The 21,495-nt window shown below is 38.4% G+C and overlaps 1 long non-coding RNA gene across 6 annotated transcripts in view; it reads right to left on the reverse strand.

Annotated features, from left to right (window-relative positions):
* The window catches only part of LOC148092950 (uncharacterized), a 213,575-nt gene that overhangs the window by 16,730 nt on the left and 175,350 nt on the right, over positions 1 to 21,495 (reverse strand). For all 6 annotated transcript variants that reach the window (XR_015714684.1, XR_015714685.1, XR_015714687.1 and 3 more), the window contains one exon: positions 13,925 to 14,070. This is a non-coding gene — a long non-coding RNA (uncharacterized LOC148092950). The remainder of the gene's footprint in view (positions 1 to 13,924; positions 14,071 to 21,495) is intronic.

The raw sequence follows: 21,495 nt of genomic DNA on the forward strand, positions 1-21,495 counted from the left end.
AGCATCCCATGGCTTGCTTATTTAGGTTTTTTTTCTTCCGTTTTTTTTTCTTTCCATTCTTTTTTTTTTCTGGAGGATGAGTCTCATATTTCTAAAATTTAATAAATAACTCTGGATTCATTTTAAAAAACTGGATATGTATTTCTGGGTAGTGGTATTTAGAGTGATAACATTTTAATTATTCAAGACTCTTTTATGAAGAGGGTCTATTACTGCGAGCCCCATGGGGTCACAATGGTTGTGGCAAGATTTCCAAGGTAACAAAGGTCAAAACTCTTTATCAAGTCTTATGCTTGGGTGTCTTTCATTAGTTTATTCATAATTAGAGTGGAGTATTTTTTTAAATCCTCACCTGAGGATATGTTTTTATTGATTTTAGAATGAGAAAAAGGGAGAAAGAGAGAGAAACATCTATGTGAGAGAGAAACATCAATTGCTTCCCATATGCACCCCAACCAGCGATTGAACCCACAACCTAGGTATGTGCCCCGACCAGGAATCTGCAACCTTTTGGTGTATGGGCCAGTGACCAAGCCACTTGGCCATGGCTAAAGTGGAGTATTTTTGAAGGTGGAAATCTACCTCACTGAGTACTGAGCTTCTGGAATGACTTCTTATAAAAAGAAATTGCTTTATATTTATGTCATTAAAAAATATTTTTGCTCTTTTGTTATGTTCTCAAAATTATTGCTCTGAAGTGGCTTGGATATGTATTTCCCAGTCCTCAAAGATTTGTATCAAAAGAAAGAAAAGCACATGGCTCTACTAATGATGGTTGCCTGGGAAACAGACAATATAAAGTTATTTTATATGACTCTCAGCTAAGTTAGTGATTTGAAGACAGCAGAAAAGGCTTAAAGTAGTTTTCTTCAGAAAGTAAAGACAGAGAACTGTCCAGATTGACATAAGCTGTAGGTTTACTAAAAGGCACAGAATTACAAATATTCATATTGCTTGTGAGTGGATATACAATAGAGTTATAATCTCTTGTCAGCCTTGTGAGTAAAAATGTGGCTTCTCTCTACAGTAGAGTTAGGAAGAGACTAGACAGTAGTGTCAGTGAAGCTGGATAGGTGAAATAGCCCTTTTAGTCAATCAATGGCTTTTGGGAAGAGAGTTGAAGCTCTTAGTAAAGATTTCTGGAATCAGTGAAGTGGACAATTTTTAGGAAGGCTCATGGTGACTGAGTTCTGCCAAGATTAGGGCCACTCTGTGCTATTTTATTGATAATAGTGAGGAGCTTCTGATTTATGTAACTATTTTTTAGAAAGTTCTGTTATCTGTGTTTTAATATATAAATCATTGGGTTTAAGTTATGATTCACTTTCTTAGTTAATCATTGAAGGTCATTTTCACTGAGTGAATTATTATCACTTGGTCACAATATACTTTAACTGTAGTTACTATACCAAGGAGTCACCTTCTGACTCACTAAGCATTGGGTGTATAAAGCCCAATTTATTTGTTCAGTCTATTTTTTAAAAAAATATTTTAGATTTAAAAAAAAATATTTTTCAGTTACAGTTTACATATAATTTGTTATTAGCTCAACAAAAATGTATTTGAGTTTATGTCTTAGGCATTGGAGATATAATAATAATAAATAGGAAAAGTGCAGTTTCTTTCCTTAGAGAGAGAGAGAGAGAGAGAAAGAAAACCAAATCACAGTTGATTCTAAGAAGGAAAATTCATGAAGAATACATAATTCTGCTTTTGATGGCCAGAAAAGGGGATTGCTGTTTCAGCAGTGGGTTGCAATAAGATGCAATAAAAAACTTGTAAGCAAGGGAGCAGGATGGTCAGGTTTGCAATCTAGAATATTCTTGCTGACTGCAATGTGGATAATAGAATAAAGAATGACAGGAGTGGAAGCAGGGATATCGTTTGTAGTTTTTCAGGTCCTTGATGGTAATAACCTGGTCAAGGGTGGTGATAATAAGTAATGAGGGAAATAAAAAGATTTAAGAATATTTGGAAATAAATCAAGAAGATCTGGTCATTTATTAGATGTGAGGGGTGAGGGAAAAGAGCACTCAAGAATGACATTTAGATCTTGGACACCTGAGTAGATGGTCAATCAAGTATATTCAGTAAATGGTTAAATCTATAATCTGAGAGCAAAACTACAGACAATGGTGTCATCAGCATAAAGATGGTGCTATGCTTATGATGGGAATGAATAGCCTAGAAAGCAGCACAAGTACTTTTAATGGTTGCTAATGGAACAAGATGGCAAATTAACAGGAGTTTCCCAGGCTCTCAAACTAGCTTTCACTTTTGTTGGTTTCCAAGAAAATCTTTCATAACAGAATTAATTTTAAAACTTTATTTAAAAATAAATTAAAAGTAATTATAAAATTATGAAAATTATTAACCTTATTGTGTGTATGCCCTAAGTGAGAATATAAATCATATAAAAAGCACACTTTTCTTCTACTAAACCACTTGTAGTCTCCATTAATTTAGGCTCAAGGGAATTCCATAATAACCAAGTATAAATAGTTCGTTTAGTTCACTGAAGACAGTTATGACATAGCTATTTTAACTTTTGCTGATTGAAAACTTGCTGGGGTCAGTGATGAGCAAGTTATAGTTAATGAACTTTCAAATAAGGTGACTTAATTAATTTTATTTTATTTTATTTACAATAAGCCTTTTCCTAACATTTTATTCTAATTCATCTGCAGTTTGCTCGTGACTTCCCAATGTTTATCTTGGACCTATATTTATCTTCTGAACTCCAGACAAATTAGGTAGGGTGGTATTTTGAGATATGATTTAAAGTTTTTTCCTAACATTTTCTTATAATATTTGCCTTGCTACTAATTTAGTCATAATAATTCATTACCTCAGGGGAGGGATGATGCAATGGAAAGCCGAAGTAAATCTTGGGGCTTTCTGATTACAACAGTCTCTCTCTCAAGAGAGTATAGAGAACTCAGCACATTAAAAAATGGATTTGGAAGGATATATGATTAGTCAAAGGGCACAGGTTTTCCATTCTAGAGACTAAATTAAGTGTTTCTTGGCTGGGAAAGAAAATGAGTCAGAAGAGAAGCAAAGAAAGCTGAGATATTGATGGATCCCTGAGAAAGGTCTCTGTGCCCTCTTCTCTCCCAATCACCCCACCACATCCCAGCCAGGACCAAGTCCCAAGGCAGGGTCTGGAATGCTTGAGAAGAGAGAGAATCTGGTTCCCAGATCATTTCCAGATATATTACTGTGCATCAATTTATTTTAAAAAAATCTGTATTATTTTATTAACCAATGTCACCAAAAAATTCAATTAAAAAAATAAGATTTGACAATGTTCCAAACAGGAAAAAATAAAATAAACAATAGAAAGCAACATTAATTAAAATAATGAGGTATTGACTCAAGGATTGACTAATATATACCAATGATTAGAATAGGAATCTCCAAAAGTACCAATGCATACACAGACAGTTGATAAGTGACAACACTAATACTGCAAACCAGTGAGAAAAAGACAGTCTTTGCAATAATACTACTGGATCAATTAAAATATCAATATTGGAAAAATCGAGACTTTACTCCTACCTCAAACCACAATATCAATTCTGGTTGAGTTAATGACCTAGATGTGAAAACAATAAAGCCTTTAGAAGATAATATAGGAGAATATCTTTATGACTTGAAACTTAAAGCAAAAAAGGATATCTTAAACAACATATAAGAAACACTAAACATAAAGTAACAGCCCCAGTTATGAAAATGCCTTGGTGTCCTTTCCAAAAAGGCCTGTAGCTGCTTCTCAGGTTTTTCCAACCCACTGGGCACACGTACAGCAATCACTGTGGGTGAGGACATCTTCCAGAAACAACACTGCGGTTACTGACAGAGAGTCTTTGGGGGCCTCCTGAGTGATCTCTTCATTCCCAGTAGTGAAGGCTGACTTTGCAAGTTCAGGGATAGAGGTAACTATTTCAAAACTTTAAGGGAAAAAATCTTAAAGCCACATGGAAAGAGAATTTAGGAAAGGGAAGCTTAATTTTCTAAGATCTAGGAATCCTGTATTTTAAGCTGCCTCTGCTGATAGCTTAGAAAATGTCAGTGTTTCTAGGCTTCCCTATTTCTCCCCAAATGGAGGAAAATAGGTCAATTTATACTTGACTACTTAAAGGATGTGATAAAGATTAAATCCAGTATTAAAGCTCTGAATATTTCTTAGGGGGAAAAAAAGCAATGCAAATTCAGCAATGCCGTGATGAAAACATGCCCTAACTTCTGCATATTTCTAGATGTATACAGGTTATTGACATAATCTTTCCATCACCTAGTGGAGCTTCTGCCTGTGTCATTTTACTTAATTTGATTGCTCTAAGGAACCCCCAAAACCTGTACTTTGAGTGATTCCTTGAGTAACAGACTCACCGTAGCTCAACTATAATTATTTTAACAAAAAGAATTTAAAAACATCACCTTTCTCAAACGGGCTAAATTTGAAGTCCAGTGAATAAAATTTGACAAAAACTCATTAAATTAAATCAGGAGTATTCAATGTTGTATTGGAAGTCCTCATCAGTGTGATAAAGTTAAAAAAAAAGAAAAAAAGAATAAAGATAAAATGTTTAGAATTTCAGATGGTGTGATTTTATCTATATAAAATCCAAACTAATCTATAACTAAATAACTAAAATTGATAAGAGAGTTTTATAAGGTTGGTGGACACAAAATAATAGGCAGACAATTATATTCCTAATACCAACAGTAAACAGTTAAGTTTGAAAAACTTTCCCAAGAGCATAAAAACATGAATATTTAGAAATAAATCTCACAAATGATGTCTAAGACCTCTATCCAGGAAACTATAACCATCACTGAAACAAATTAACAAAGGTTTAAATAAATGAGGAAATATATATCTGAAGGATATGAAATCAATATCTCAAAAAGATATCTGCACCCCTATGTCCATTGCAGCGTTGCTTACAATAGCCAAGATACTGAAACAACATAAGAGTGTTGACAGATGAATAAATAAAGAAGTAGTGATATATTTATATGAATATTATTCAGCCATAAAAAAGAAATCCTTCCGTTTGTGACAACATGGATGAAACTAAGGGCATTGTGCTAAGTGAAACAAGTGAGACAGAAAAAGACAAATACTACATGATCTCTCTTGTATACGGAATCTAAAGAAAATGAACTTATAGAAACAGGGACTAGACTGATGGTTGCCAGCACAGAGGTGAGGGAGTGGGGAGGAACGCGTGCAGATGGTTAATGGGTTCAAACTTCCATTTATACGATGAGTAAGTTCTTGAGTTCTAATATACAGCATGATGACGATAGTTGACAATATTGTATTGTATACTTGAAAGTTGCTAAGAGAGTAGATCTTAAAAGTTCTTACCACACACACACACACACACACACACAAAGGTAACTGTGAGGTGATGGATGTGTTAATTAATCTTATTTTGGTATTCATTTTGCAATATATATGTATATCAAAACATCACCTTGTACACCTTAAACAATGTTAAATATTAATTATATCTCAATAAAACTGGAAAAAACAGGATTTTTCCCTTAAAGATTTGAAATAGTTACTTCTGTCCCTGAATCTGCAGTCAGCCTTCACTACAGGGGATGATTAGATGCAGAGATTTTCCAAAGATATGTCTCAGTAGCTGCTGCGGTGTTGCTTACTAGAAGATGTCCTTACCCACAGCGATTGCGATAAGTGTGCCTGGTGGAATGGAAAGGCCTGAGAAGCAGCCAAGGGCCCTTTGTAGAGTGTGTTGAGCCCATTAGAGGATTTGTGGCTGGCTGTATTATTAGTTGCTAGATACGTTTGAAACTGTCTATCACACTCACCTTTAGCTTTAAGCATTTCCTCCAGAAAGTTCTTCTCTACTGATGACTGATTCCAAGCACACTTGGCTGGCTGTGCAATGTTATTGCTTCTTAGTTTTTTCTGCTTGTTTTGTCAAGCTGTATCTAAGTTGCTATAAAATGTTTCCTGACACTCTATCCTTACCTTTGGTACATGATACTCAGAGACTGTTGTACAATTTCAAAATGCTTGGTATCTGTCTCAGGGAAGTCTTGAGGAAGCTAATGGCAGGGGTTAAATTGACAGTTCCAGATATAAATTTTGAGCTCAATTCTAAATTTGACATTTTGCTGTCTTTTTTGAAATTTCCTTTCTTTTGGTATTATATTTTCATTTTCTTTTTTTTTTTTTTTTTTTTTTTTTTTTACTCAGAGCAAATTAGTTATGTTGTGGTATCCTCCCAAGAAGGAAAGAAGGAGACTCCCCACAAAACACATACTCTAGCAACATCAAACACGGCATGTGAAACCACAGAAACTAGGATACTGTTATCAATCTAGGTGAGAAGTATGGCTCTAAAAAACCTACAGTCTTTTATTCTCACTGTTTCATATACATCCAAGAGCCAAGGTAATTTGGGTTTCTATTTTCAGTGTATAATGTGGTTCTTTGAGATGATACTGAACTATTTATATAACAAATATCTAGACATTAAATCAATACAACTTTTTGATGATTGTTGTTGCTGTGTTTGTTAACGCTGAAAATTAAAAGTTGTACATTGACCTTTCAAAAATGTAACGCTATGCCAACAACCAAGTAACAACATAAAACAATAATCCCTGACCTCATATTTTTATCATTGTGTTATCTCACGATATTGCATTAATTAAACACAAAATGCTTTCCCTCTGAGGTTTACACCTGATGGTAATTTCCAAGGAACCCATTAGGATGGTGTCCTATTGGCCAACTTGCAGGAGAGACCAGAAGACATCTGAAGGAAATACACTTGAAATATAGAAGCTAATTCCTAGACAAGAGACAGAGGAAGTGTGGCAATTTGAATACAGTGGCATATCTGTCTCAAGTTTCCCTCGGCAGGATGGAAGAGAGGTGGGAAAGAGGGTGGTTAGTAAACAAACCAACACAAAAACCTTCCAACCATATAATAAAAAGTAACTTTTAAGAAGTTTGTCTCCTGGGGAAGCAAGATAGCTGTACAGCACCTGGAGACTGTGTGCATTTGCTCCCAGGCACGGACCAGATTTACAGCTAAACTACAGAGCAATCAACTTGAAAAACCAATTGAAGCATAGCTGATCTGAAATGTTATATCTAAGGAGCACTGAAGAAGCCATGTAGAGACTGGTAGGAGGAACAGAGACACGGAAAGAGAAAGCCCCCCTCAAGCAGATGCGGTGGCTGAAAGGCCAGAGGGATATCGAAGCTGCAAAGAACTCATACAACTCAACTCCAGGAAGACAAACAATCCAATTAAAAAGTGGTCAAAGGACCTGAATAGATACTTCTCCAAAGAGGACATACAGATGGCCAACAGACATATGAAAAGATGCTCAATGTCACTAAACATCAGAGATATGCAAATTAAAACTATAGCGAGATGTCACTTCACACCTGTCAGAATGGCTATCATCAGTAAATCAACAAACAAGTGTTGGAAAGGGAGTGAAGAAAAGGTAAACCTCATGTACTCTTGGTAGGAACACAGGTTGGTGCAACCACTATGGATAACAGTATGGAGTTTCCTCAAAAACTTAAAAATGGAACTGCTTTTTGACCCAGTGATCCCACTCCTAGGAATGTATCCTAAGAATCCTGAAACACCAATCAAAAAGAATATATGCACCCCGATGTTCATAGCAGCGCAATTTACAATAGCTAAGATCTGGAAATAGCTCATCAGTAGATGAGTGGATAAAAAAGCTGTGGGACATATATACCATGGAATACTATGTGGCTGCATGGATGGACCTGGAGATTATTGTGCTAAGTGAAATAAACCAGTCAGAGAAAGACAAATATCACACGATCTTACTTGTATATGAAATCTAATGAACAAAATAAACTGACGAACAAAACAGGTCCAGAGGCATGGATGCATGGAACACACTGACAGATTTCAGAGGGGAGGGGCATGGGAGAGAGATTAACCAAAGAACATATATGCATTTATATGCATTGCCCATGGACACAGACCAGTGTGGTGAAAGCCTGGGGTGGGGATGGGGGCTTGGTGGAGGGAGGCAAGGGGGGGGGATGGGGGACATCTGTAATACTTTCAACAATAAATGTAAAAAAATAATAATAAAAATAAAAAGTTTGCACCCAAAAAAGAAGTCTACTTTTTTCCACACTAGAATCTATCAGTTGGTTATTGTTTTGGGAGATACAAAGGAGGATTTTTTACCAATATGGTCCCTGAGAAGAGGTGACGGCATGGAACATGGACCAGCCTTAGGGGTGTGAGCAGACCGAAGGCCCCTGAGCAGAGCATTGCATCTCCCAGGCATCACCTCAGCAGTTAGGGCAGAAAAGGCAAGAGATTTGCTCCCACACAAATGCCAAGTGTCTGGTACATGGTAAAGACAGTCAACCCAGAAAATTACTGTTTGTTTCTGCTCTTCTGTTTCTATTTTTACTCCCAGACCAATAGGACTTGGGAAATGTAGATTGCATAAAAATTGAAATACTCTTTTGAGAAAAAACAAACACACTCTTCAACTTTCTCTTGGCCCATATTTCTTCATAATTTTTCATTTTCTTAGACAATGTTTCTTGCACCTGAAACATCTCCCTGCTTCACTTCCCTGCAACACCCTCTATTCACATCAGCCACGGTGTAGTAGTCATATCAAGCTTAATTCTAAGTCACATCCTTTATCACAATATTGATAGTTTTAATTCATTCCTTTATCTGCTACCCTTATTTGTATTTCCTTTCCTGGCTAATTATATCCCTCTCTCAAGTCACCTAACTCCTCTTTCCGCTTCACTCTTTGCATCCTCCATATTAAACATTTCCTCTGCCCTCTCTCCAGGATGTGCTCCACCCTCACGCCTTCACAGCTGCCCGGATGCAGTTCTGCCCTAAACTCGTAATGCAGACCCCTACCTGCAGCATGACCTCCTGCAGCCTGTGCTCTGGGAGCTCCCAGAATTGTTTGCAGAACGCAAATCAGATCATGTCATTTCTTTACCATAAACTGCCTATGGCCTACAAAGAATACACTAGAGTTCTTAAATGGGAGCCGGGAGATAAAGAGGTGCATGGATGGCCTTCACAGTGGTCTGTGACCCTAGGTTGAACATCGACCTAGGGTCCAGGAGATCGAGGCTCGATTCCCGGTCAGGGCAGATGCCTGCATTGTGGGCTCCATCCCCAGTCAGGGGCGTGCGGGAGGCAGCTGATCAATGACTCTCTCATCATTGATGTTTCAACTTTCTCTCTCCCTCTCCCTTCCTCTCTCTGAAATCAATAAAGATATATATTTTTAAAAAATGTGTTGTATGAGCATCATGCTTTTCATAAGAGGAGTGTCAAGAGATTTCAAGAGAATTTCAAAAGAATCTGTGCTGTGACATGGCGCCACCCCACTCCCTCCTCTGAAACTCATCAAAGGGTGAGGCAAGGCCCTTCCCAGTCCAGTCCATGATAGCAGCGTAGTGCAGTGAGAATGAGTTCCACAGGATGCTGATGGGATCATAAAATACTAGAGGAGGGCAGTCTTGGATTTCAAATCTGGTTGATCATCTGGCTGACTGGTCTCAGAAATGTATCCTTTCTAAGCCTTATTTGCCCTATCTGGTAAATGGGATAACATTTCTTTTCTCACAGGACTGTTTTAGATGTTAAATTTAATAATAATATAAAGTAACTGGGAAATAATAAACAGTAAATTGTAGCTGCTTCGCTATAATTAAGTCTTTGGACATCCAAAGATAATATTTGTAAAAACACTACCCTAAACCTACCTAGTGATAAATCCTTCCTCTATCATTTAAAGTTACTTTTGTTTCAAGTTATAAAAAGTCCTCATCAAATTGACTAAATTATTTAAGCTCATGTAGTGCAAAAAGTTCAGAGGTAGAGTATGCTGCAGGTGTAATTTGTTCAGGACTCTACCTATAATTTTCTAATACTCTCAGCTTTGTCCTCTGTGCATCAACTTCTTTCTCAGGCTGGTTTTCCTCATGGTGACAAAGTGACTGTAGCAAGTCCAGCCCTCACAACAACATTTCACACCATCTAGAACAAGGAGAGCATTTGTGTCCTGGAATTCCCAAAGTCTGAGATTCCCTCAATTGTCCACCCTTGAGCCAACCTCTGCAGCTGAGGTTATACCTTTAGTTTTAAGAATCTCTGAGACACTTGCATTCTCAAAAGGAATCAGGACCATAGTAAAGGGCAATATTTAAAATATTTAGCAATCAAGATAACACAGGAACAGCTAATATGCACACATAACAGCCTAATCAGAACAGATGGCAGTTGGAAACAACCAGTATTCCTCAGCTGCGAGCTCTGCCTGTGGAAATGGCAATGGTCAGAATGGTTTGCTGAAGTGGCGGCTCTCTGGGATGGACTGGGCATACCGACTCAGGAATGAACTTAGGCCTGGCTGGTTTTGCTCAGTGGTTAGAGCATCAGCCCGTGGACTGAAGGGTTCCGAGTTTGATTCTGGCCAAGGGCATGTACCTCGGTTGCAGGCTCGATTGCTAGCCCTGGAAGGCGACCCATAGATGTGTCTCTCTCACATTGATGTCAATGTCTCTCTCCCTCTCCCCCCACCCCCTTCCACTCTCTCTGAAAAGCAATGGAGGAAAAAAAAAAAGATTAAAAAAGAAAAAGAACAAGAATGAGCTTAACCTCACTGTTTTTCAGATCAACCTTGGCAGCTAGAAAATCAGGATTGGGCTTGTGCTACCTGTTAATGAGCTTCACCTTGAAAGCAAGGTGTGTACAAAGAGAGAGAAAAAAAGGCAGCTGCTAGGTTTCCCGTTCTCTATGAAGGAAGAAATTACTGGGGGGAAAAAGGATACTGATTCTGACTAACAACGTTTGTAAAAAAATTTTACTTTAAAACTTCGGGTGAGTAATTTATGTCACTCGCACACAGAGAAACATTTACAAATAAATGCACTACTCCATCTTAAATCAGTTCAAGCCACTTTCAAAAATTTAGCAATCCCGCATTAATTTTTATTGCTGTTCTCTAGTTTTCTTATTAAATTATTTACAAATCACTTCTCAAACCTGACCCAGGAGTCCAAACTGTATCACTATCAAAGCCTCACACTGTAAAGAAACATAAGTGGGCGACTTTGTTTCTCCTTTGCCTCCAAGTTCTGCCTTCCTCAGCTGGGGGTCTGGACGGGCTCCAGACACCGATGGGGTGGGGGAGCCGTAACAGGGGCCTGGCATGCGAACCGCACCACAGATTCTTCAAGGGGAGGTCAAAGTAATAATGTGAGTGGGCTGGAATGTGGAGGAGAGTGGCAGCTGTTCTTTAATCTTAGGTAGTATTTTCTTTTGAAAAATCAAATTAAAAGAGAATGTGTGTCCAGATTGGCTGCCTGGAAACCTTTGATTCATTTGAAAATACAAAAGGTCATTAACTCTCCAAGAGGTGAGGGTAAATCTGTTTACTGCTGTGCCTGTAGCTAAGGTTTGCAGCTACCCTGGAAGAGTTCCATAAGAAGAACTTATTTTGGAATATCACGTTAAATATATTAGGGGCACATGGGACAGGAGCAGGATGTGTAATTTATCTCCAATTGAGACAGGAGGAAACTGGGACTCAGAGAACTGTGTGGCTGACCCAGCAATAAACTCAGCCCTTCGAACTCCTAGTCCTTTGTTCTAGAAAGGACAAGTGCTAGACAAGTGCACTGTGTACTTTTTGGACTTTTCAGACTTCCTTTTTTTATTAAATTTATGGGGGTGACATTGGTTAATAAAGTTATACAGGTTTCAGATGTACAATTCTCTAATAAAAGCAATCCTGAGAAAAAAGACAGAAGCTGGAGGTATCATATTTCCTGACTTTGAATTATACTACAAAGTGATAATAATCGAAACAGCATGGAGTTGGCAGAAAAACAGACACACAGATAAATGGAACAGAATCAAGAGCCCAGAAATAAACTCACATGTATATGGGAAAACAATTTTTAACAAAAGGAGCCAAAAACATATGATGGAGAAAAGAAAGCCTCTTCAATAAATGATGTTGGAAAAATTGGTAAGTCACATAAAAAAATAAAACTAGATTGCTGTGTGTTACCATACACAAAAATTAACTCAAAATGGATCAAAGAGCTAAATCTAAGACCTGAAACAATCAATTACATAGAAGAAAATATAGGTACTACACTTAGGGAGCTTGGTCTTAGAGAGGATTTTATGAATTTGACCTCAAAGGCAAGGGAAATAGAAGCAGACTTGCTTTTTGATTGAGACACTTTCTTCAAATGAAATATTACGTGGAATCCCAATCTGTGAAACAGACAAAAATGGAGGCTTTCTGCAAGGCGCGGGCAGGAAGCCCTCACTCATGCCTCGCACCCCGCCCCTGTAACAGCCCCAGAGGTCTTTCCTCCGAGGAACCTTGGCAGCTCCCACAGGTTCCTCGCACTGCTCTATACATAACCCTCCAGGCCTGGGGGGAGGAGGGAGTGAGGAGAGTGGGAAGTGAAGTACACAGACGGAAGTCAGAGAGACACGGAAGATTATGACCAATCAATCATCTCCATTTGCTTATAGATTGGCAAAACCAGCCTTTTATTTCTTTCAAGATCCAATTCAAAGTTTCCTCATTTGTGAGGGGAGGGGGGATTTGATATCTATTGCTCCACAAAAAAAGTATTTCCAAAATTTAGTGGTTTAAATGATAATAAATAACAAATATTTGTTATCTCTCAGTGGCATGGGTCAGGAATCTGGGTGCAGCTTAGCTGGATCCTCTGGCTCAAGGTTACCATGAGGCTATAATCAAGGTGTTGCCATTTCATTTGGGCTACAGTCATCTCAGGGATCAGCTAAAGAAGGATTTGCTTCCAAGCTCACTCATGGGGTTGGGTTAAGGTTAAATTTTTTATGGGTTGTTGGACTGAGGGCCTCGGTTTCTTTCTGGATATTAGTGGGGACCTTCAGTATCTTGTCACTTGGGACACTCCCTAGTGCATCTCACTCCATAGACAGCTGGCTTCCCTCAGAGAAAGAGAACAGAGTGTGAGCAAGATAAAGACAGAGCCTTTGCATAACCTAATCTCCAAGTGACGTCCCACCACTATTTCTTACTTTATTTCTTAGAAGGGAATCCTCGGGTCCACCAAAGCATGAATACCAGGAGGTGGGGATCATTGGGGAGCATTTTAGAGGCTCCCTACCATGGGGAGGAAAACATAAAAGTAGAAACGGCCTAAATTCACATAGACCCTAAAGTATATGCAATATACTTTCAGTCTTTTTAGTACATTCTTCTTCCTTATTTAACAACAACCTAAAAACGCATGTGCTGGTGTTTGTTTCAAGTGCTTTTAATACAGAGTCCTTGTTCTGCATATCATCTACTTTTACTCTAGTGTTGAGAGATAACATTTCTTTTGGAAAGGAATCTTTCTAGGATTTTCTTGCTTACATGACTGATTGTAATTCTACTTCAATATAGATAGAAATATCCTTTACGGACATTATTAAAGGCCTCGACCCCCTTTCCTGGAAGCACAAAGAAAGCCTAGTGAATTGCTGCCAAAAGTAATCAAGTTAGCTTTGTGGCCAAGGTGAAAAAATACCCTGGCTTCTTCTATGTTTAATAATCTACCTCAGCGTGGTCTTTCTGAAGTTACGTGTGTATGAAGCTGAGTGTAGGGAAGGAGTTTGCTACCTGTCTCTATTCTTCACTGAACTACAAGCTTCTTGAGGGCCACCCTTGTGCCCACAGAGTCTGGCACACACAATTGTGCGGGCGTACGTGGAATGAGTGATGTAGCAGGGGTTCCAAGGGAACCACGGGAAAACTCTGCCAAAATGGCCATATTTACTAATTTTTTTTGAAAAAAGAAATTATTACAGTCTTTTTATGATAATCATACCTCAGGGGAAAGCTCAAGAATGACAGGAAGGTTCCAGAGGGTCCTGGGTGTCAGCTGTCAGCTGGTCCCGAAGTGCCGATGAGGACACCAGTGAGGATTGTCCAGAAGCTGCCCTAACGAGGGACGTGTGTTCTATGGCTCGGCACCTGGAATGCAATGTGAAGACGTCAGAAGATGGAGCAGATGGCCTTCCATCCAACTGCAGCAGAAGTATAAGCATTTTTAAATAAAGTTTTAAAATTCATTTTAGAGAGGGAGGAGGGAGGGAGGGAGGGAGGGAGAGAGAGAGCGAGAGAGAGAGAGAGAGAGCGAGAGACCGAGAGAGAGAGAGAGAGAGAGAGAGAGAGAGAGAGAGAGAGAGAGAGAGAGAACATCGATTTGTTGTTCCACTTATTTACACATTCATTGGTTGATTCTTATATATGCCCTGACCAGAGGTTGACCCCATAACCTTAGCACATCTGGATGATGCTCTCACCAACTGAGTTACCCAGCCAGGGCAGCAGAAGCATTTTTAAGCAATTTTGCTTAGTTTGCTACTCATGTTATGGGGATTGGGTGGAGTTTTAAGATCAGGTTCCATCGAGGTAGCAGTGTTTTGACATGCTAGAAGTAGGCAAGGAGAAGGAACTGCAGGAAGGGAGATTTAAGGAACTCAAAGAGAAGAAATGTGCTAGTCCAATTAGTACTAAATGTCCTGTTCTCTTCCTCTCTCCTGGATCATGGGAAAGGATTGGGTAAAAGTGCCAGGCAGAGGTCTCTAATCCTATTTATCATCCTGTGGTGCCATCAGCTTTTCCCAGTCGCTTGCCAGGTATTTCCTCTGCCTTTATTTTAAATGACAAACTGTGAGGGGATGGATTATTGAGCTAGCACAGAGGGCCACCAGTGGCTAAGCTTGCATTGCCCTCCAATCACCACGGACCCCCTTGTTCCTGCCAGGACTGCTTGCCACACACAGGGCTTACTCCCAGGCACTCTAGTAACTCACCAGGTTAGGGCTACATGTTTTTTGGGTTTCCTTTCCTTTTCTTTTTTCAAGCAAAAATTTTTGACAAAATTTTTTGAAGCAGTCATATGCAATATATTACAACGCCACCTATTCTATCGAGCTTTCCCTAACTGCCAGCTGACTTAACTGACACCCTTTCTACTCTTCCTGCCCCGGCTGCCTCCTCCCAGAGCTCAGCACACTGCGCTGTCCTCACGGATCTACCTGCTGCTCTCCCCACGAGGCTCTGAGCACTAAGCACTCTGGCATATTAGATGTGCTAGATGCTACCAAGCACTTAATATTTATTTCACTAAAACAATACTAAGTGGAAAAAGTGAGGATTTAATAAGAACATTATTCTTTTAAATTCTAAATCTGCTTACCCACTGAATGAGAAAAAAGTGGAAAAGAATTTCTGGGTGGTCTCTTGCTTTAAGAAAATATGAAGAAGCAACTTCTTCCCACTCCAGCCTTTACCACCAGGCAGGTTTTGGAAGAATGCCAAAGGGTTAACATCTGTCACTTTGGAAGCTGTGGACTCCATGGGTGTGTACTTTGATGAGCTGTTATTTGGGTAAAGACTGGATGCAAACTGTCTTCCATAGCCAGTGTGACTTTATTATTTGATAGAGGGGATTCTGTAGTGTTTACAGGCAGAAGGACTATGTGCAAGGCAAGGTTTCTCCCCTTGGAGTCCTGTAATCTTGGTCAGTCCACTCAACTGTGTCCAAGTTTCTCCATTTGCATAATGGTGATAATAATAAGAAGAAATAACATCAACATATACAACACTAGCGTTTCCCTTGTGATGCAGTTGTGAGAACCGGGGTAATGAAGATTGTACAACATCTTCCTAACCTATAAAGTACAGTACCCACCTTTTCTGCCAAGAACCTCTTTGGGGAGCAATCAGAGGAAGCAAGAACTGACTGACCAGAGTGAGGGTGAGATGTTAACACTCTTTGTCTTAGGGCAGGGACTTTCCAAAATCATAATGCCTTTATAAATCAGAAAAGCACTCAAGTTCAAGCCGTCCTTTCACATATGCATATGTTTTATCTTTGTTTAATATCTCGAGATGTTGACGAGAACACAGTCTGAGTAAACACACCAAGTGGACTCTTATCTCTTGGGCCATTAATGAGTTTTAGTTTCTGAGAACCTCTTAAGATCTTACGAAAACTGAAAGCTCTTGAGTAGAGAGGAGTGAGTTTAAACAAATAATCCAAGATAACTGCCAACATTCCTAAAAAAGACATGCATATTTCTATATCAGTAGCTGTGTCTGCTTCAGTATTCTATATGCTAATTTTCCGCAGCAAAACGTCCCAGCTCAGTGTAGGTGCAGTCTGCTAAACCACACAGATCCCCTCTTGCTGGGGGCATACTCCATCCCCGAGGGGCCAGGTGTCTCCTTGGAAAGAAACCAGAAACTCTGCATTCTTTAGGTTTTTTTTCTATTGTCATACCTTAGACTCATTGCAAACAGCTTCTCTGGGGGGAAAAAAAAGCAGGAGTGGACTTTCTAGTAGAGAGAGACTTGAAACTTAAGAGGGGGTGGTTTATGCTGTGAGAAGTATATCTTGAACATTTTTAGGCAATTTAACACCTCTGTTCTCTGACCTTTCCTCTCTGAAATAGGGAAAATAATAAGAAATGGCTTTTACTCATGAAAACTTAGGGGTATAAGGGATGGACAAAATAGGTGAAAGTCAAAAGGTAAAAACATCCAGTTATAAAATAATGAAGTCCTGGGGATGTAAAGTACAGCATGGTGACTACAGTTAATAACACTGTATTGCATATTTGAAAGTTGCTAAGAGAGTAGATCTTAAGAGTTCTCATTCCAAGAATAAATTCTGCAGCTAAGTATGCTGATGGATGTTAACTATTGTGGTGAATCTTTTGCAATATACGCAAATATCAAATAATTATGTTTTACACCTAAAACTAAATTAATGTAATATGTCAATTATACCACAATAAAAAAAAAGAAGTTAGCTCCAGCTCATCCTTCAGATAGCAGCAGCAACTGACCAAGCTCTCATTTTCCAAATCAACCATTATATATTCTTATAGCATCATATCTCTTTCCTTCATAATGTTTAGCATAGTGGTGATTTTAGAGCTGTGTGTGTGTAATTCCTTTATTTAGTAGCACACGCTCTGGAGCCAAACTACATAGATTAAATTCTGACTCTACCTCTTATTAGCTGGGTAACCAAATAGCTTAATAGCTCTGTATTGATGTTTCCTGTCTGTAAAATGGGAACAATAATAGTTCCTACTTCATAGAGTAGTGAGGATTAAATGTGTAGAGGAAATGACATGTAGAGCCCTTATAACAATGCCCTCCAGCACAGTAAATGCTTAATAGATGTTAAATTTTGTTGTTGTTGTTGTTTTAGCTCTGACAGCTTCAAGTTTTATGAGAGTAGGCATGTCACTGTTCAGCATCCATCATAGTTTCAACCAAAAACCCTTCCAGTAAATGTTTGTTCAGTACATGTATCAGCAATTTAATCTGTAATATTTCATCCAGGTCTATATGCAATTCCATTTTTGCAGTAACTCCAGAAAATAAAATAGAAAAAAAATCAATATGGAAGGTTGTAGTGGAGGTTGATTCTGGAACACTTGACATTTCTCCTAATTACTTCTTAGATTAATAAATGCCTGTTAAACACTGTAAATGTTAAATACTGTAGACTATTATTTCAAAGTACTCATACATGTTTTTTAAATTTTGTATTATAGCTAAATAAACCATTTGTGTTCTGGGGGGAAGGGGTATGAAAACCAATAGAATATGTTTTTAATATTGATACATGATATCCCTAGGATCTAGTACTAAAAATTTATAAATACTTTTAAGACCTACTCTCTTAGTAACTTTCAAATACACGATACAGTACTGTTAACTATAGTTGAAGCATTAACAGTTATAGCAGCACATGATTTAGATTGGCTTTGTCCTAAACAGGCTTTGGTGACTTCCCTACAAAGAGCATTCTAGGATAACAACACAAAGACCATATTTATTATCATCAAACAAAAAATTATGAGGTAACTTTTAAAAATCCTTAGTTATATTATCATCTTAAAGAGAAATAGCTCTCAAATGTGAAGGCTGAGAGAAAATGAAGTTAGTATTCTAAGACCATTGCACACAATTCAACATGAGTGATTGAACAATAGTGGGATCTCGAAGAACTGCCAAAGGATTATTTTATTTTAAAGTTTTCCCTGAAAGTATTTCCTTTACGTGACGCCATTTCTGAGAGCAAAGAGTGACTGTATAAGCACAATCATGGTATAGTGAAAGAAAGGAGCAGGCAGTTTGGGGAGCTGGCTTCCTTGTGCATAATATTAGGGCTGGGAGCATGCCTTTGAAAATTGTTTGTTTTTTCCGTCTCCTTAATGATCCTTAAATTTCTCAAAAGGGACAAAGTCTATTTACTCAATAATTGAAATGAAGGCTTAAAATGCAGATACTCTTATTAACTTCCAGTTAAAATAAAGAGTTTGATAGGTGATAAAAGGATGGGGAAGTATTTTGGTGCAATAAAATAGATTAAATATTAGAAAAGGGAGGTTGTTGACTTCAAAGACAAATGTCAACATAATAATTTTGGCCAACACAGCCTCTGATTAAACCTGAAGACAAAGCCATAATGTCCTCTGAAAATAAACTCTTTGGTGGAAAAAATTTTTTTTTCTTGAATTTTCTTAGGGTTTCCTTCCCACTCTATTATTATTAATCTACATTTTGGGAAATGAAACACAATATTTTTATGGCTCATCAAAGAAAGCTCAGCTCTTTTGCTCCTACTGTTTTTGGCAGAGATGAGAGAACTTCAATAACATAAATATTTTCATTGCATCACTGAAAGCACCAGGCAGAAATGACAAGTCAGAAATGTTTATTTGCTCAATTAGTGAATAAGTGAATGGATGAATGAATAAAAGAGGAGGAAGGAGGAAGCAGATACACAGTTTGGGGAAGGCACAGCTTCCACACAGTCACAAAAAGAAGGACACATCTGCAGAGAGGAGTTGGCACGCAAAGGCTAAATGTAAGCATTATTTATTTCACAGTTTTCTTTGGAACTATGGTGGTTTATACTGGCATAAAGGGTTTGACCTGTGGTGATAATTTTCCAGTCTCCAGATCAAGTTGAGAAATAATTTTCTATCTAACCCCAGTGAACTAACTAGTGATGATACAGAGGATGCCAAAGCTTGGGCCTTGTGCTAAATCTACATTCTCAAAAGCCACCTATTATTTCTTGATTCACAAGTTAATTCATTGTTTCTTAATTCCTAGCCTCCTTGACCCTTCTGTAAGAACTGATACTCTTACTACCCTATCATTGAACACATCTGTAGTTTCTGCATCACTTCTCCCTCCTGCTTCTTTTTTACTGATGGTTTCTCTCTCTAGGCTGTTCCCTAAGAGTATATATTGCTTTAGTTTCAGTCTTGGATCCTGCTCTCTTCCCTATCTTGGAGCTCCCATTGGCTACAAACTCTTCAATAAGTCCCTCTAGAGTAAAGGTTATATTTTATATGCATGGTCTGCCTCCTGAAATCCTATCCCACATTTTCACCTCTGGGATGAATATTTCTGCTTGGAGACTGCACTGGTGACTCATATTTAATAATAAAATTCATTATTTCCTATGCATTGACTGCTTCATTTGACTTCCTTTGTCTCTTAAAGGTTGCTACAGAGGATATGCTTGCAGGCAGTAGAATGTCCTGTATCAGGAGTGATCAGAAAATGGAAACTAAACTGGTGGTTGAGGGTTAATTCCAAAATACGTAGAGAGACAAAAAGTCTGGCCAAACCATATCCTATAGCCTTGTGATATTGGAGGTTCCAGAAGATAGTCTCAGCTTTAGAGTTTCGTTTTGCTTAGATTTTGTTTTGTTTGGGAGGATTTCTTAGTTGTGGACAGTGACCCAGCCGAGGGGTAGAGTAAGGGCGCTGCCATAGCAGATAAGGCGAAAGACATCAGGCTCTCAGTGAGACGAGTTAATCAGCTCCTCCAAGTGCCACTCTTTTCATCAAAGAAAAATAACGATGCAACACTAACTGGAAGTTTTTTTAGGGATTAAAAATAATAGACATCAAACATCTGACACATACTAATGCTCAATATATACTAGTTATTATTAACATTACCACTATCGTTTGATTTTCCTATTTGCACCTGAGTTGTTCTTAGTTGTTTTCTTTAACCAACAGCCTCACGTCTAATCAGACACTAACTCCATCCATTCTGCAGTCTTCTTTTTACATTTTTACTGTGCATCTTAAGGCAGGTCTAAAAATGCTCCAGCAGGAGCCTTCCACTGGTCCAGCTTCCCAGAGATTTACCTTCAGTGGCACAACTCAGGTTTATAATGATCTCCTACCCAAATGCCCTGTCATGCCTCACCCCTGCTTTCCAGGTATGATAGGTTATTCTCAGCGTGGCACAGAAAGCCATGCACAATGTGGCCACATCGTAATTTTCCAGGCTAGCAGAATTTGTCACCTCACTGTTTTATGAGTTCTCTTCCTTTGCTTCTCTCTCTATGTCTTTCATCATATTTTTTCCCCAATACCTTTTCCCTTCCTCTTCAGCTTTCAAATCCTAGATACTTGTTAAGTCTCAGCTTAAATTACTCTTTCAAAAGACTTTGCCAAATCATGGTAGTTCAATGAACAGCCTCTGCCCCTGAATTTATAGCAATTACTGTCTAAAGCATTTAGGTGGCCATTAGCCATGTACATAAGCCTCATCAGCTTGTGGTCTCTATTATTAATTAATGATTCCACCATCATTTGTGTAGTCATGTAAAATATTATAGGTCACCGACATTTTTGATTCTTTTTTTGATTTAGGGACCAGTGAAGAACATAGTCAATAAACTTTGCGGTGAATACTAAACTTCTGCACTTGCTGTTTAGTCAGTATATCTCTATTTTAACAACCTAATATGTGCTAAGCATATCAATGGCTATGGAATATACAATGAATCAGGTACAGGCTCAAGATAGTACAGTCTAATGAGAAATACAGACAGACAAAAAATTAATCAAAAGGCAGAAGAGAGCCTATAAAAGGCACATACGCAAAACCTATCGTATCACAGAAATAGTATACCTAAATTTGGTTGGTAAAAGGGAAGGCCCGGGGAATCTTTTCAGAGTAATTAATACTTGAGTTGTGTGAATGAATAAGCATGGGTTCTCCATATTGAGAGGCAGCCAGGGAGAGTTTTATAGAAACAGGGAACAAGAAAACCATGCAAAGACATGGACTCCTGAGAAAATTCTGTGTGACTGATGTACGCATAAGTACACAGTAATGGGGTCCAGATATAAGACTGAAGAGAAGGGCCCTATAACCAAATCATAGAGAAACTACATGAAGGGCTGTGTAACCAAATCATGGTCATTATCAAGAAGGCAGTGATTTAGAGGAAGAAAACAATGAAGTGTCTTAGATAGTGGAGGGAGTGATTAATTTGTGTTTCAGGAAAATCACTTGTAGAAAAGAGGGTGTGAGAGAGAGGGGTAATAAGA

The sequence above is a fragment of the Miniopterus natalensis genome, chromosome 6 (assembly GCF_054644295.1).
Source record: "Miniopterus natalensis isolate mMinNat1 chromosome 6, mMinNat1.hap1, whole genome shotgun sequence".
Lineage (NCBI taxonomy): Eukaryota > Metazoa > Chordata > Mammalia > Chiroptera > Miniopteridae > Miniopterus > Miniopterus natalensis.